Genomic DNA, 15,859 nt, shown 5'->3' on the forward strand with positions numbered 1-15,859 from the left:
ATTTTGCTTAGTGTAGTAATATAGTTAGTTTTTTTGCAGTTGAATACATTGATTCCCCAACTACATCACTGCACTAAGCAACTTTTTTGTTACAAATATGCATTAATCTGATTTTAGATTGGTAATAATTTGCTATTAATTAGGCTAAGTACTATCTCAAAAAGGCTATATTCTACATTGGAACTAAATATGTTTTCTACTAATGAAGATATATATATTTAACTGTTTTACTTGTTGTTTTTTTTGCATAAGGGCTAGTTTATCTTCGATCAATCAATCAACATGTTGGAAGCTTCTCAAATCCTTTTTGTGACCAAGGTTTTTTGAACTGTCTCTAGATGACTGCATAGGAAAGGGGTTTCTACATAGTACCATTATATATCCCACCCAGTTTCCAGGGTCAGATTTTAAATATAGTCGAGGATAGACAACTAAGATCAGGAGCTTAAGACCTAGTGTCTTTATTTTTAGATACATCTTTTTCCTCAGAAGAAATGAGTAGCTTAATTAAATGATAGCCCGAGCCACCATAGCTAGATAACTGAATGCTCTTTTGTTATGTCTTTAGCTTTTTTTAGCAGTGAAATATTTTAGCTTAACGGTTGTTTCTGCTGGGTGGGACATTCTAGTAGAGATTTGACAGCTGTCTTTTTCTGAAATGCTTGGATATGCTGCCTCTATTTTTTTCCTCTTCTTGTTTTCTCAGTAGGCAACAATACATTTTAGTACATGGCATTTTACTTCTTACGAAATACAAATGAACAGGAACTTTAGAAATAAATATGGTTCTGGATTATCCAAAATAATATACTTCATTAGGCATTAATATGGTTCTTAACAAGGCAAAATAGATTACTTCATTAGCAATGTTTAATTTAGAATTTTAGAATTCTTTTTCATTGGTTACCTAAAGTACAAGGTAATATACTACTATCAGCACTGGCATTTGACACAGAACCTAGTTCCTTAGCCTGACCACATGGGTGTTAATGCTATGTGTACAGTCATGTTGAGAGTACATATTCAAAATTCATTAGACTATAATATGGACTAATTTAGGCAGTTATGTGGTGCATATCCGCTGCCGCTCCTCGCCTGTGCCACCGCCGGTGAGGCTCGCCGCCACCTCCTCGTCCCCATGCGCACCTTCCCCGGCCCGCTCTGGCCCTGCCTCGCTCCCGGGCGGGTCAAGGCCTCTGGTCTTGCCTTGACCTGACCTAGGTGGGGCGCCTGCCCGTGGGACCCACCTGTCGGCCTCTGGCTGACGGGTGTGGCAGGATCCGGGTACACCTAGCGTTTTAGGGTTTTGTATTGGAGCAGCAATCTTGCAAAATTTGTAGAAATTCATGTATAGCTCAGAAAAATGTGAAACTTGTTTTGTTGGATTCCTCTAGCTGAGATATACTTAGGAAAAATATTGTTTTGCATGTTACTTTGCTTTAGATTTATCTATAGATTTATCTTGCAAAAGTGAGTTTAATGCTTAGTTATTTGTATACTGCTCGAAAAATGCCAAAACAAATTTTGTTAGGTTCCTCGTGAAACATTCTTTCGAGTGGTGTAACTTACTTATGTGTTTATTTGCTGTTTGTTAGGGTTTTATTTCGATTTCGTGCTTGCTGTCCAAAATATGGTTTAATATAGAACTTTTTACTGGGAAGTGAGAAAATAGTAAAACTGGTTTTGTTAGCTTTGTTTTCGTGCCTAGTATCTAAGATACTTTTATTGGATTTGTTTAGTTTATTTTGCATTCCTTTTCTGTTTTACCATGTTTAGAGTGACTAAAAACTGTTATATTTATGTTTATTTATAGGAAAATGCTTTTGCTGCAAAACCAATTTTCATGAGTTCATTGTAATGTTCTCTGCATGCACAATTATTTCCATGATTTATGCTTGTTGTTTAGTTCATTTCTTAATTCTTGCATCGCATTCATGCATTCTAGTGACCGAACCGTCGGAGAACGAACCTGTGGAGCCCGCCGAGTCCGTTGAGCCTGAGCCTGGAGTCCCGTTCGTGGTCGAGTCCGAAGCTAACCAAGGCAAGCAGCTAAGCATATTCCTTGCACCTGTCTAATCTAATTTAGTTTAGCTATTCCACTGGGTATTGTGGGCTATATATGTGTAGTATGTATGTATTGCATTTTTATACCTATCTTTATGCATAATCCATCCTTGATTTGTTATCCCTATTCTTGGCACTAGTTAGATAGTTAATTACTTAACTTGACTAGAGGCTTAGCCCTGCTTAGAATACTTCTATTGCTCGCTAGACAAGAATGGTTTGGATGATCACACTTACCGATAATCCTTGATCGCACTGGTTCGGTTTGGGTGGTGTTGTAGTGGGAGTACCGAGATTCGAGCGGAATGTTAGGGCCTAGAGAATGAAGTCACATGGGCATAGTCCGCTTGGATCGATTAAGGACCGAGTGGACGATGTCGGTTTTGAGCACCTTTCCGTGCTACCACATATCCAATATAATGGAACGGATAAGCCAATTACCTTCTTTGACTTGATCATTGATGTGCAATCCTAGATACGTGGCTACGGGCTATGCAGAGAGGCATAGTGTGTCCCCAGGTGGATCTAGGTGTAGGAAAGTTTAGAGCTGTCCCTGGTGGAACTAAGTCTCTACTCGTAATCTAGGTGTGAGGTTCAATGATCGAGCCTTGTTGGGAACAGTTGATGTGAGTACCCCCTTGCCCGGCGTGATCGGCTGGGTGAGTCGCATGGTTCTCGCGTCGTGTGGGTAAAGTAGTACACCCTTGCAAGGTTATAATCAATTTGAATTGCTGCGCTCTCGGTTATGAGCAAGCTCATTATCCCATGAACTCCTCATAGAATATCGTTATGATGGGTATGGTTCATGTTACAGCTATGATCAGTTATAGACTATGTTACTCTCTTAATCAACTAAAAGTGTTTGTGGTTGGGCAACAATATTTAATTCTGATAGGTGATAGTGTAGAGAGCTAATGCTTATGCAATAATTACTTAATCTTAAAGCTTTTACTTGAGCCATTGCATGATCCTTGTTTATGTAATCGCGTAAGTCTTGCGAGTACCTTTTGTACTCAGGTTGCTTTCTAAACCTAGTTGCAGGTGAGCCCGAAGTGGTGTTTGGCTACTTCTACCCCGCTGATCCAAACGCGCGGGAAGAGTAGGTCGTGGTGGCTGTAATGTTGTCCTTGAGCAAGGCATCATTACTTTAGTAAGTCTTTATCGTAATCGAGCTTCGTGAGAGCATGTAAATGCAATAAACTTTACGTTTCTGATTAATATGACTTTCGTGAGCCCAAGGCTTGTAAGTGAAGCTTGAAACCCACCTATATTGAACTTGTAATATTAAGTTTCGAACTTTGTTTTTGTAAAACTGCTCTTTGTGGATTATTGGCGATGTATTCGATTGTAAACGGTATGTGCATATGCTGATCCTGGGCATATGTTGGAGCACATACCGGGACTACCGGATTTGATATTATTTTGGATGAATGACGTGTCGGTTATTTGTGTCTCTAGATGTGGGATAACACGTGGCACGCTCTCCGGCAAGCACGTGTTAACTCTCATCTAGATGATAATGACCGGCGGTTCGTTTAAAATAGTATCAAATTGGGCGGTTCTCACAACGGGTATCAGAGCTAAGGTTTCATAAAGTGAACCTAAAATTGGCTTAGTGGGTTGAGAGTCAAATAAAATTTGACTACTTGCACTAAAATTTACTTTGGTTAAAAATTTGAACTTAAGGTAAAATGCTAACTTTCTTCCTTTGTCTTAGAGCTAATTCTTTCTTACTGCTTCACTCGTTTAATTAAGACATGCTTAACCCCTCTTGTCTTCATGAGTAGCGGGAGCGTAGGAAAACCCTTTCATCTGCTGGAAACCTTTTAAGCCTTTTATCGGGGTTGAGAAGGTGGGAATCACCAATTGTCCTGAGCGCTATTAGGAGGGTTGTAGCACTGCTAGACAATGCGGTTGTTTTGGGTCGTAAGTGAGTGTTAGAACGTTAAGGCGTGCTCACGATGTGAGGAGACGTCATGTTGCATTCATACCTCGCATGCATGCATACTTTCTTTTGGTTTTCAAATCTGCATCTAACCAATCTAGTGTGTCGTGGTCTAGATTTCGTTGAGCTTGTTCTTGTTAATTTTTAGTGGGCCAAATCTGCATCTACCCTTTCTCTGAGATATGTTATTCTAGTGTTGGTTACGTGTTAGATTTTTATCTACACATTGTCTTTCCACCCTACCTTTGAGTATCATTTTCCATCTTTCATTCCTGACCGCTAACCGTTTTGTTTATTAACAGGATGGTGTTGCGTTCGGGAACTGAAAGGGATGGTGCTAATGGTTCGGGTGGCAATAATAACCGCAACAATGAGGTTCCCCTTCCTAATCCTCCAGTTCACCCAAACCTCGCGGACATCTTGGCCCGGCAAACTGAACTCATGGCGCACTTAGTCAATCGGATGGGCAATGCCGGCAATAATGGTCCAAGAGCTGAGCCTCAAGTAAACAGGTTTGGGGATTTCTTCCGCACCAACCTGCCCATCTTTCATGGCTCCAAGGATCCTCTTGATGTAGATTTCTGGCTCAATGTGATTGAAGAAAAACTGGGTCTTATTGAGTTTGAGCCATATGAGAAGGTTTTATTTGCTGCTCACCAACTTCATGATGCCCCTGGGGTTTGGTGGCGGAACTTCAAGGCATCTCACCCTGCCAACTACTGCTTCACATGGGAGGAGTTCCGTACAGCTTTTCGCTCCTTCCATATTCCCAAGGGTATCATGGATATCAAGAAGAAGGAATTTCTGAATCTCACTCAAGGAAGTCGTGATGTGATGGCCTATGTCAATGCCTTCAACACTCTCTCCCAATATGCACCTGAAGAAGTGGCCACCGATGCTAAGAAGCAAGAACATCTATATGATGGGCTCTCCGCAGAGTTACAAGACAAGCTCTCCACTACCAAGTTTGAAGACTTCAATGACTTGGTGAATATCGCTATCAGAGCTGAGCACAAGATGAAGAATCTTGAGGCAAAGAACAAGCGTCCTGCTCCTACCTCTGCGGGCGGTAGCTCCTCACGTCCACGTCTGGGGCCTTCTCCTTTTCCACCGCGGGCACCGGGTACTCAACCTCTCCGTCCTATGTGGATTGTGAGCCACCCTCAACCTCCTCAAGGACAAGCTCCTAGGCCGATCAATGCCTATTGGAACAATCCAGGTGTTACCGCAAAGGGTCCGTGCTTCAATTGTGGTGGCCTAGGCCACATCTCCAGGGATTGCCCCTCTCCGAGGCGTGGCGGTGCCTTCAATGCACCCAGGCCTAATAATCCTCTACCTCAAGCACAGCGTTAAGAAGTTAAGCCACAACAAGCTCCTAAACGTGGCCGCCTCAACTACACCACCGCCGAAGAAATTCCAGAGAATGCCGAAGTCCTCATGGGTATGCTCCTAATCAATTCTCACCCTACTATGGATCTTTTTGATTCTAGAGCAACTTTTTCTTTCATCAGCAAGAAATTTATGCTGCATAGTAAGCTTGAGATGCAAAACCTACAAGTGCCATACCATATAGAATCACCGGATGGGGAAATCATTGCCAGACACTTTGCTAGTGAGGTTCCAATTCTCATTGAGGGAGCTACTTTTCGAGCCAATTTTCTCATTCTAGACAAGCTGGAGTTAGATGTGATTCTTGTGATGAATTGGTTGGGTAAGCATGACGGAGTTATCAAATGTGGGCCCCGCACCATTGATCTTTTGCACCCTTCTGGGAGTAGAGTTTTACTGTCTCTTGCCAAGGTGGAATCTTGTTTATATGCCTTGGCGAGTACCAAAGCCACGGCATTGGAAGATATTCCCGTGGTTTGTGAGTATCCGGATGTCTTTCCAGAAGAATTACCGGGTATGCCTCCTGATCGTGATGTGGAATTCATTATAGAGCTCATGCCCGGGACTGCTCCTATCTCTAGACAGCCTTACCGAATGCCTCCCAATGAGTTGAAGGAATTGAAGAAGCAACTCAAGATTCTGTTGGATAAGGGTTTTATTCGTCCGAGCTCCTCTCCATGGGGATGCCCGGCTGTCTTTGTGAAAAAGAAAGATGATAGTTTGCGGATGTGTGTTGATTACCGTCCGTTAAACGAAGTCACTATCAAGAACAAATATCCTCTTCCTCGGATTGATATCTTATTTGATCAACTCTCGGGAGCTCGATATTTCTCCAAGGTTGATTTAAGATTAGGTTATCATCAAATCAAGATCCGGAAAGAAGATATTCCAAAAACGGCTTTCTCTACTAGATATGGTCTCTATGAATTCACTGTCATGTCCTTCGGCCTCACCAATGCGCCGGCTTATTTCATGTATCTGATGAATAGCATCTTCATGGAGGAACTTGATGTCTTTGTGATCATCTTCATTGATGATATTCTCATATATTCCAAGACTCAAGAAGATCATGCTCGTCATATTCATATCATCCTCCAAAAGCTTAGAGAGCATCGTCTTTATGCCAAGTTCAGCAAATGTGAGTTTTGGCTTGAAGAAGTATCTTTCTCGGTCATATTCTCTCCAAGGATGGTATTGCTGTAGATCCTAGCAAAGTGCAAGATGTTCTTGATTGGAAGCAACCTCAGAATGTCCATGAGGTTCGGAGTTTTCTTGGACTTGCGGGATATTACCGCCGGTTCATAGAGAACTTCTCTAAAATTGCGAAGCCTATGACCGAGTTACTGAAGAATGGGGTAAAGTTTGAGTGGTTCCCAGCCTGTGAAGAAGCCTTTCAAACCCTTAAGGATCATCTCACTACTGCTCCAATTCTTGCTCAGCCAGATATTTCCAAGAGTTTCGATGTTTATTGCGATGCTTCTCGCATTGGTCTTGGCTGTGTTCTTATGCAAGAAGGCCGAGTAGTAGCCTATGCTTCTCATCAACTCAAGCGACATGAAGAAAATTATCCTACCCATGATTTAGAGCTTGCGGCTGTTGTCCATGCTCTAAAAATATGGCGTCATTATCTGCTTGGCAATCATTGCAACATCTATACTGATCACAAGAGCCTCGAGTATATTTTCACTCAATCTGATCTCAATATGAGGCAACATCGATGGCTTGAGTTAATCAAGGATTATGACATTGAAGTGCACTGTCATCCTGGTAAGGCGAATGTCGTCGCCGATGCACTAAGACGAAAGGCTCAATGCAACTGCTTGACCATAGCTCCTCCTGTGCATACTCTCTGTGATGATCTTCGGAAACTTGGAATTTCTATGGTCAAAGAAGGCTATCTTGCTACTCTTACAGTCAGATCTGATCTTTATGATCAAATTAAGGAAGTCCAAAAGAAGAATAAGGGTATGGCTCGAATTCGGGAGTTAATGAATGAGGGTAAAGCTCGATGCTTCTCTACGGATGATCAAGGAGTTTTATTCTTTGGGAAGCGAATTGTGGTGCCAAAGAATCATAACCTCAGGCGAATTATTCTTGATGAAACCCATAGTTCCCAATTCTCCATTCATCCGGGCAGTACCAAAATGTATCAAGATCTCAAGCAAAGATTTTGGTGGACTCGCATGAAGCGAGAAATTGCTCGGTACGTCTCTGAGTGTGATGTTTGCCAAACGGTTAAAGCCGAGCATCTCAAACCAGCTGGTACCCTTTAGCCCTTACCTATCCCATCATGGAAGTTGGAAGAAATTGGAATGGATTTTATCACCGGGTTACCCAGATCTTCTCAAGGGTATGATTCTATCAGGGTAATTGTGGATCAATTGACGAAGTCGGCTCATTTTCTTCCGGTGAAGACTACTTATCTCGTCAAGCAATATGCGGAGTTGTACCTCACTCACATTGTCTGTCTGCATGGTGTTCCTAAGAAAATTATCTCTAATCGTGGTCCTCAGTTTGTTGCTCACTTTTGGAGAAGTTTTCATGAAGCCATGGGAACGAATCACACCTATAGTACTGCTTATCATCCCCAAATTGACGGTCAAGCCGAGAGGGTCAATCAAATCTTAGAAGACATGCTACGAGCCTGTGCTCTTATATATGAGAAGAAATGGGCTACTTGCTTGCCGTTCGCAGAATTCTCTTATAACAATAGTTATCAAGCAAGTATCAAAATGTCTCCTTTTGAAGCTCTCTATGGAAGACGGTGCAGGACTCCTATCAATTGGTTCGAATCGGGAGAAAGACCTTTCTTTGGTCCGGATTTGGTAAAAGATGTTGAGGATCAAGTCAAAATTATCTGTGAGAATCTTCGCATTGCTTAATCTCGCCAGAAGACTTATGCTGATCGTCGTCGCCGAGAACTCCATCTCAAAATTGGTGATTATGTCTATCTCGCTATTTTCAAGTCAGAGGAAAGTTAGCGCCACGCTATGTCGGACCTTTCTGGATTATCAAGAAAGTTGGAGCAGTGGCTTATCAATTGGAACTTCCTCAATCACTCTCCGCAGTGCACAATGTTTTTCATATCTCTCAATTGAAGCAGTGCCATCGTGTTCCAGCTGACGCCGTCGACCTTGAGTCACTTGATCTTCAACCAGGCCTTACCTACGAAGAACACCCAATTGCCATTCTTGACCGAAATGAAAGAAAGGTGAAGCGTAACATGGTGAAGTTTGTAAAGGTTTAATGGAGTAATCATACCGAAGATGAAGCCACTTGGGAGCGTGAAGATCGATTACGTCAAGACTACCCGGAATTCTTTTCCGATGAGTAAGTTTTCTCCCTACCCACCCCACTTTCTTGATAAAGTTCATAGTTCTAGATGTTATATATGTGTACACAGTCACCATCAAGAAAACCCTAGGAATGTCTCACACCCAGTCATCCCTGCCTTTGTGCATCATCTCTTAGAAGTTTATCTTGTCTAGGTGAATATGGCCTCAACCTAGTCCGAGTTTTTATCCTTCCCCTCTTGTCTACCTAAATCTCGGGACGGGATTTTCTTAAGGGGGGGGGGGAGAGTTGTCACAGCCCAGAGAAAAAAAAGAGAAAAGAAAATAAAAATCCCCGCCAGGCCCACCCGTCAGCCTCTCCCTCTCCTCCTCTCTCTGTTTTGCTCCGCGTGCCGCACGCACACGTCACCGCCGCCGGCCATCCTCGGGCCATGTGCCGACGATCCTCGTTCCGCGCATCCTTATCCGCACCGGTCGCCCACTCCCCCTCCCCACTAGCTCCCGTGCCTGACCAGCCCTCCTCTCCAACCCTAGCTCCTATTCCCCTCTCCATTGCCGCTGCCCCGAGCTTCCTCCCCGCCGCTGATTCGCCGCCCTCGGTGAGCCTCTCGCCGATTCCTTGCACGAGGAGCTCCCTCTCGCCCTCCTCCTCCGATCCCGGGGTTCATCCGGCCCTTTTCCCTCCCCTGCAGGGCAGCCGCCGCGCCGGTCCGCCCGCCGCCGCCCCTGCTCGTCGCGCCGCCCCTCCGCCGCCGCTCCTCGCCTGCGCCACCGCCGGTGAGGCTCGCCGCCACCTCCTCATCCCCATGCGCACCTTCCCCGGCCCGCTCTGGCCCTGCCTCGTCGCGCCGCCTCGCGCCGCTGCCGCCGTGGCCGCGCGTCGCGCCGCGCGCGTGCCGTGGCCGCGCTCCCGGGCGGGTCAAGGTCTCTGGCCTTGCCTTGACCCGGCCTGGGTGGGGCGCCTGCCCGTGGGACCCACCTATCGGCCTCTGGCTGACGGGCGTGGCCGGATCCGGGTACACCCGTCAGCCAGAGGCCGACAGGTGGGTCCCACGGGGGGTACACCTAGCGTTTTAGGGTTTTGTATTGGAGCAGCAATCTTGCAAAATTTGTAGAAATTCATGTGTAACTCAGAAAAATGTGAAACTTCTTTTGTTGGATTCCTCTAGCTGAGATCTACTTATGAAAAATATTGTTTGCATGTTACTTTTCTGTAGATTTATCTATAAATTTATCTTTCAAAAGTGAGTTTAATGCTTAGTTATTTGTATACTACTCGAAAAATGCCAAACCAAATTTTGTTCGGTTCCTAGTGAAATATTCTTTCTAGTGGTGGAACTTACTTGTGTGTTTACTTGCTGTTTGTTAGGGTTTTATTTCGATTTCATGCTTGCTGTCCAAAATGTGGTTTAATATAGAAATTTTTACTGAAAAGTGAGAAAATAGTAAAACCAGTTTTGTTAGCTTTGTTTTCATGCCTAGTATCTAAGATAATTTTTTTGGATTTGTTTAGTTTAGTTTGCATTCCTTTTCTGTTTTACCTTGTTTAGAGTGGCTGAAAACTGTTATATTTATGTTTATTTATAGGAAAATGGTTTTGCTACAAAACCAATTTTCATGAGTTCTTTGCAATGTTCTCTGCATGATCAATTATTTTCTTTATTTATGCTTGTTGTTTAGTTCATTTCTTAATTCTTGCATCGCATTCATGCTCAATTGCCGCGCTCTCGGTTATGAGCAAGCTCATTATCCCATGAACTCCTCATAGAATATCGTTATGATGGGTATGGTTCATGTTACAGCTATGATTAGTTATAGACTATGTTACTCTCTTAATCAACTAAAAGTGTTTGTGGTTGGGCAACAATATTTAATTCTGATAGGTGATAGTGTAGAGAGCTAATGCTTATGCAATAATTACTTAATCTTAAAGCTTTTACTTGAGCCATTGCATGATCCTTGTTTATGTAATCGCGTAAGTCTTGCGAGTACCTTTTGTACTCATGTTGCTTTCTAAACCTAGTTGCAGGTGAGCCCGAAGTGGTGTTCGGCAACTTCTACCCCGCGGATCCAAACGCGGGGGAAGAGTAGGTCGTTGTGGCTGTAATGTTGTCCTTGAGTAAGGCATCATTAGGGGTGGTAATGGGCCATGGCCCTAATGACCTCTTCACAGCCCAATAAAGCCCTTAAAATTTTTAGTTCAAAAATATATATGTTTAGAGCCCGGCCCTTTTAGGGCCCGATCCTTAGATTTTCTAGTTCAAAATGTTGGGCCCTTTACCACCCCTAGGCATCATTACTTTAGTAAGTCTTTATCGTAATCGAGCTTCGTGAGAGCATGTAAATGCAATAAACTTTACGTTTCTGTTTAATATGACTTTCGTGAGCCCAAGACTTGTAAGTGAAGCTTGAAACCCACCTATATTGAACTTGTAATATTAAGTTTCGAACTTTGTTTTTGTAAAACTGCTCTTTGTGGATTATTGGCGATGTATTCGATTGTAAACGGTATGTGCATATGCTGATCCTGGACGTATGTTGGAGCACATACCGGGACTACCAGATTTGATATTATTTTGGATGAATGACGTGTCGGTTATTCGTGTCTCTAGATGTGGGATAACACGTGGCACGCTCTCCGGCAAGCACGTGTTAACTCTCATCTGGATGATAATGACCGGCGGTTCGTTTAAAATAGTGTCAAATTGGGCGGTTCTCACACTTCCCGACGACGCCCGTGACGGTGCTTCGAGCGCCGTGCAGCTATGGCGACGACGCGGTGAGTATCAAGACGCCGCCGGCGCCCGAGAAGCAGCCGCAGCAGGAGCAGTGCGGAAGCGAGTCCGATGCCAGCATCGACGCCACGTTCCGGGTCATGGAGAAAGACCCCGCGGAGCGGCCCTCGCCGGACTACCTCAGCGACACGCAGGCGGGGGGCATGATGATGATCAACCGCGCCGCCCTCGTCAAGAAGATGCACCACTTGTCCAGGTACTACGGCGTCGCCCCGGGCGCGCTGCACCGCGCCGTCTCCTACGTCGACCGTTTCCTCTCGGCCAGGAAGATCACCGGCGGCGAGCAGCAGCTCCGCCTCCTGGGCGCCGCGGCCGTCTTCGCCGCGGCCAAGTACGAGGACAGGAAGACCACGTGGAGGATCAACGCCGACGCCGTAGTACCCTGACCACCGACGCCCGGTGGTCCGCTTGTACCAGGACCCAGCACTGTAGTGAGCAAGGAGTGAGCGGACCCACGGCCTACACGTTCGTCGAGCACTTCATGAGGCACACGCGGCGGCGGTGGTCAGGGTCCTGGACTCCTGGCGCACCACCTGGCCGACATGGCGCTGCTGGACTACCGGTGCGTGGCGTTCCTGCCGTCCGCCGTGGCGGCGTCGGCGATCGCGCTGGCGAGGCTGGTAGTCCTGGGCTACAACAACTGGACGGCGGCGCCGGTGGCCGGGTACGCGATGGAGGAGCTGAGCGAGTGCATGGAGGCGATCTACGACATGCACGAGAACCTGCAGGCGTGGCCCGGATGCGCGGACATGATGGAGGACTGGGAGCTCACCAATCAGCTCACATACTCCTTGCCTCACTACAGTGCACTGACCCGTGGAAGGTGGAAACATGAGCAGCTGCTAAAAGGGTACAAAGGTTTTGGTAAACCCAGCCAGCTAATAGTGTTCTGATTTGCAATGTTAACATGTACTATATCTGGAATTCAAGGCAGTGGATTATTTTAAGTCAGTTTTCTCTGTTTCGATTTGTAATGTTCATCTGGATGGATTACTGGAACTCAGTCTGTTGCTGTAACTGTAAATGATGGCATCTTATTACTTGCTAAATGGTGTGATGATCTGATCTGATCATCTTATTACTTGCTAAATGAATTGTGATATGTGATGTGATGATCTGATCTGATCTGGTAATTTTTGAGTTGAAGATGTTGCTAAATGGTGTGCACTGTAGTGACACTATACACTAGTCAGTAAACGACCTAAAGATTCTGGGAGATTTTTTCAACGAAACAATTCTGGGAGTTTAAAACAAAGTTTTTTTTAAAACAATTGACTTGTGCACAAGGCTATGCTTCTCAAATTGTGTACTCTGCGAATGATTTTTTTGAAACAAATATTGAAAAAAATGATAAGTTTTATGCAGATCGAGCTTCCGCACGCATGATCGAACACTGTCGGTAATATTGAGTAGGTATAGCAGCCGACAGGAGTTGCAATGTTCACCTGTACATCTTTGAGGCAGTGGACTCCCTGAACCTCAGTTTTGTTTCTTCGATTTGTAGTGCTCATACTGGATGTATAATGCATTATTGGAACTCAGTTTTGTTGCTATAAATGATGGTATTATATTACTCTGCCAACTAATGTTAGATGTGATATGATCTGATTTGATAATTATCATGGGTTCAAGATGTTTGCTTAAAGGTTTGCACTGTAATGGTACTGCATGCACTAGTCATGGTACTGCACGCTACTAGTCAGTAAAGGCCTAAATGGTGCCCCATGGGCCAATTTTCTTTTCCGCAAGAAAAAAGGGCCAATTTTTCGGCTACGAAAAGCAATTTTGGGAGATGCATTTAACGAACCACAAATTTGTTACTCCTATGACAAAAGCATGTTGTTGTTCGCCGACCAATGATACTTCCAAGTGACTTTACTTGGACAATATCAATCGATCCAGATAATATCAGTCGACCACAAAAAGCATTCGGAGACAACGACCATAACACCTGTTGCCTGCATTAGTAAAGTTACCGTGCAGATATGTGACACTAGCAGCACTCCACAAGTTCTGGATTCGATTTGCCGTGGGTGTGAATTCCAAGTTGTGTTTAAAAATATCCCCCTCACTGGCATGGCCAGGGTTCAGTGGATTTTCTCGATGGAGTAGCCTATGCTTCCTCTTAATCAAATATGGTGAGGGCGTCATAACCCCATTGAGTTTTTCCGATGATTTGATTTTATTTACTGATGATATACGGTAAGAGAAGCTGATGCTGAAAACATACTGTGAGGGTTTTTTAATTCATAATGTGCTATTTAAAAAGAAATGGAGAATTTACTACACTATACGGAAACAAATTTTAGAGGAGGATAAAAACACATTTTTAGGGACGGATGCGATACCCGCTCCTAGTTTTCGCTGCTACAATACTTTTTGTAGGGGCGGTTAACGCGGTCGCCCCTACAAACCCTTTTCTAGGGGCGGATCATGCCGCGTTCCGTCCCTACAAATTGGCTAAAAATGGAAAAAAATCGTGGTAGCAGCTCTCCGAGCTGATGCAGTACCCTTCCTGGCACCGCATGCTGCGCCTTGGTTGCTCCATGCAATTGCGGCCCGCACGCGCCACCCTTCCAACACCGCACCACAGCGCGGCCGCATCTCTGCGCCACCGTCGGCCCTCCTCATGCCGGCGCTTGTGCAAGCGCTTGTGAAGCGCTGCCGCGCTACGCTCCACCACGCCGCCGAGCGCGCAGGCCTTCCAACGCCGCACCGGGTCATTGTGGTCCCCTGCACGCTCACCGCCGCATCGGCCGCCGTGGCCCCCCTCGCGTTGCCGTGGCTCTGGGTGGTGGGAGAGATAAGGAGAGGTTGTGGCGAGGGAGGAGTGGCTTGATCCGCACCAGGCAACCCCCTTCGCGTTGCCAGGCGAGAAAAGGAAGGTTGGCTGGGGACGGAGAGGAGGGAAAGGGCAACAGGAGGAGAAATAGAAGGCGAGGGGCCGTGGGAGATGGAGACGAGGAAGAGAAGGGGAAGGGCGGTGGGGGAGGGAGACGAGGAAGAGAAGGGAGGACGGTGGGGGATAGAAGGAACATGCGGGCTATGTAGAGGCCGACGTGGCGCGTGATTGGTGGAGTCGTGGGAACACGGGTCCATAATGTGGACACCGCGGCGGTCGAGGAGCAAGCGGGCCATCAAATTTTAGGGGCGGGTCCGCGGGTGATGACGTCACCTGCCCCTAGAAATGGACTTTAGGAGCAGGTGGAGGCATCACCCGTATGTACAAATGGATTTTCAAGGACAGGTGATGCCCTCACACGCCCGGCCATACAAATAATTTTTTTATTATGAAATTTTGTTTAAATAAAAACATGTAGCAAAACACATAAAAAAGTTGAAATTTTTACCATAAGTCTATTGTGACATATAGAACTTAAAAAATATCTAAACCATATTTCAGTGTATATAATGGTTAAGACTGTGAAACCATAATATATAACTCACTCACTCTACTATCTTATACAATTCAAGGCTCATTTTGTGATTTCCACACTCATAATCACTTTATACACTGAAATACATTTTTAATTTTTTATAGATCCCAATAGGCTTATGCTAAAATTTTCATTTTTAATGTGTTTTGCTATTATTTTGAATAAACAAATTTTCGGAATAAATTTGAAAATCATTTGTAGGGCGGGTGAGAGGCTGACACACCCAATAAATTTGAAAACGAATTTCGATTCTTTATTGCTATCATAACTTAAAATTTGGGCATCCGGACACTTATAGATCATTGATTTTTCTGGACACTTTCGGCTTATTAGCTTTTGTGATCTTTAAGAATCAAATATGTCCAAAATCCAGACCATAGAAGTACCTTGTCACGTGCTTTTCAGCTTCTGGCTTCCGGGAATATTTGAATTTTGAACATCTCAAACTCTAGGGGTCCAAAAGTACCTGGAAACTCGAACAAATAGAGCTTTAGTCTCTCTAAATACTAAATCGCTTGGTCCACATGTCATATATTGAGATTTCTTGACCAGAGGCGAGCCCAGGATTTAGAATTTTTGTATTCAACATTTCTAAAGGACGAAAAAAGTTTTTGGCCACCCTGTGCACTGTGTAGTTCCTAGAGCTGCTGGGCGCTTGCATCTTATCGCAGGTAGTCGTCGCGTACCGTGCCACCAGAGTTTACTGCTACCGGCCAAAAGCAGAAAGGACACAGTCACACGGGAGTGGGGGAAGTGGAATCTGAATGGATTGGGGTGAGGACCTGGGGTTGGTGCCAGTTGGGAGTCACAGCTAGGCCATGGTGGCTAGGCCTAGAAGAGGGGAAGTAAACCATTTGAGCCCAAAAGACAATATGAGATTGGAAAGTCTATTTTTATGATGTTAGATCATCTTCAAGGTACACCCAATCATGAATT

This window comes from Panicum virgatum, chromosome 1K, assembly GCF_016808335.1.
Source record: "Panicum virgatum strain AP13 chromosome 1K, P.virgatum_v5, whole genome shotgun sequence".
NCBI lineage: Eukaryota > Viridiplantae > Streptophyta > Magnoliopsida > Poales > Poaceae > Panicum > Panicum virgatum.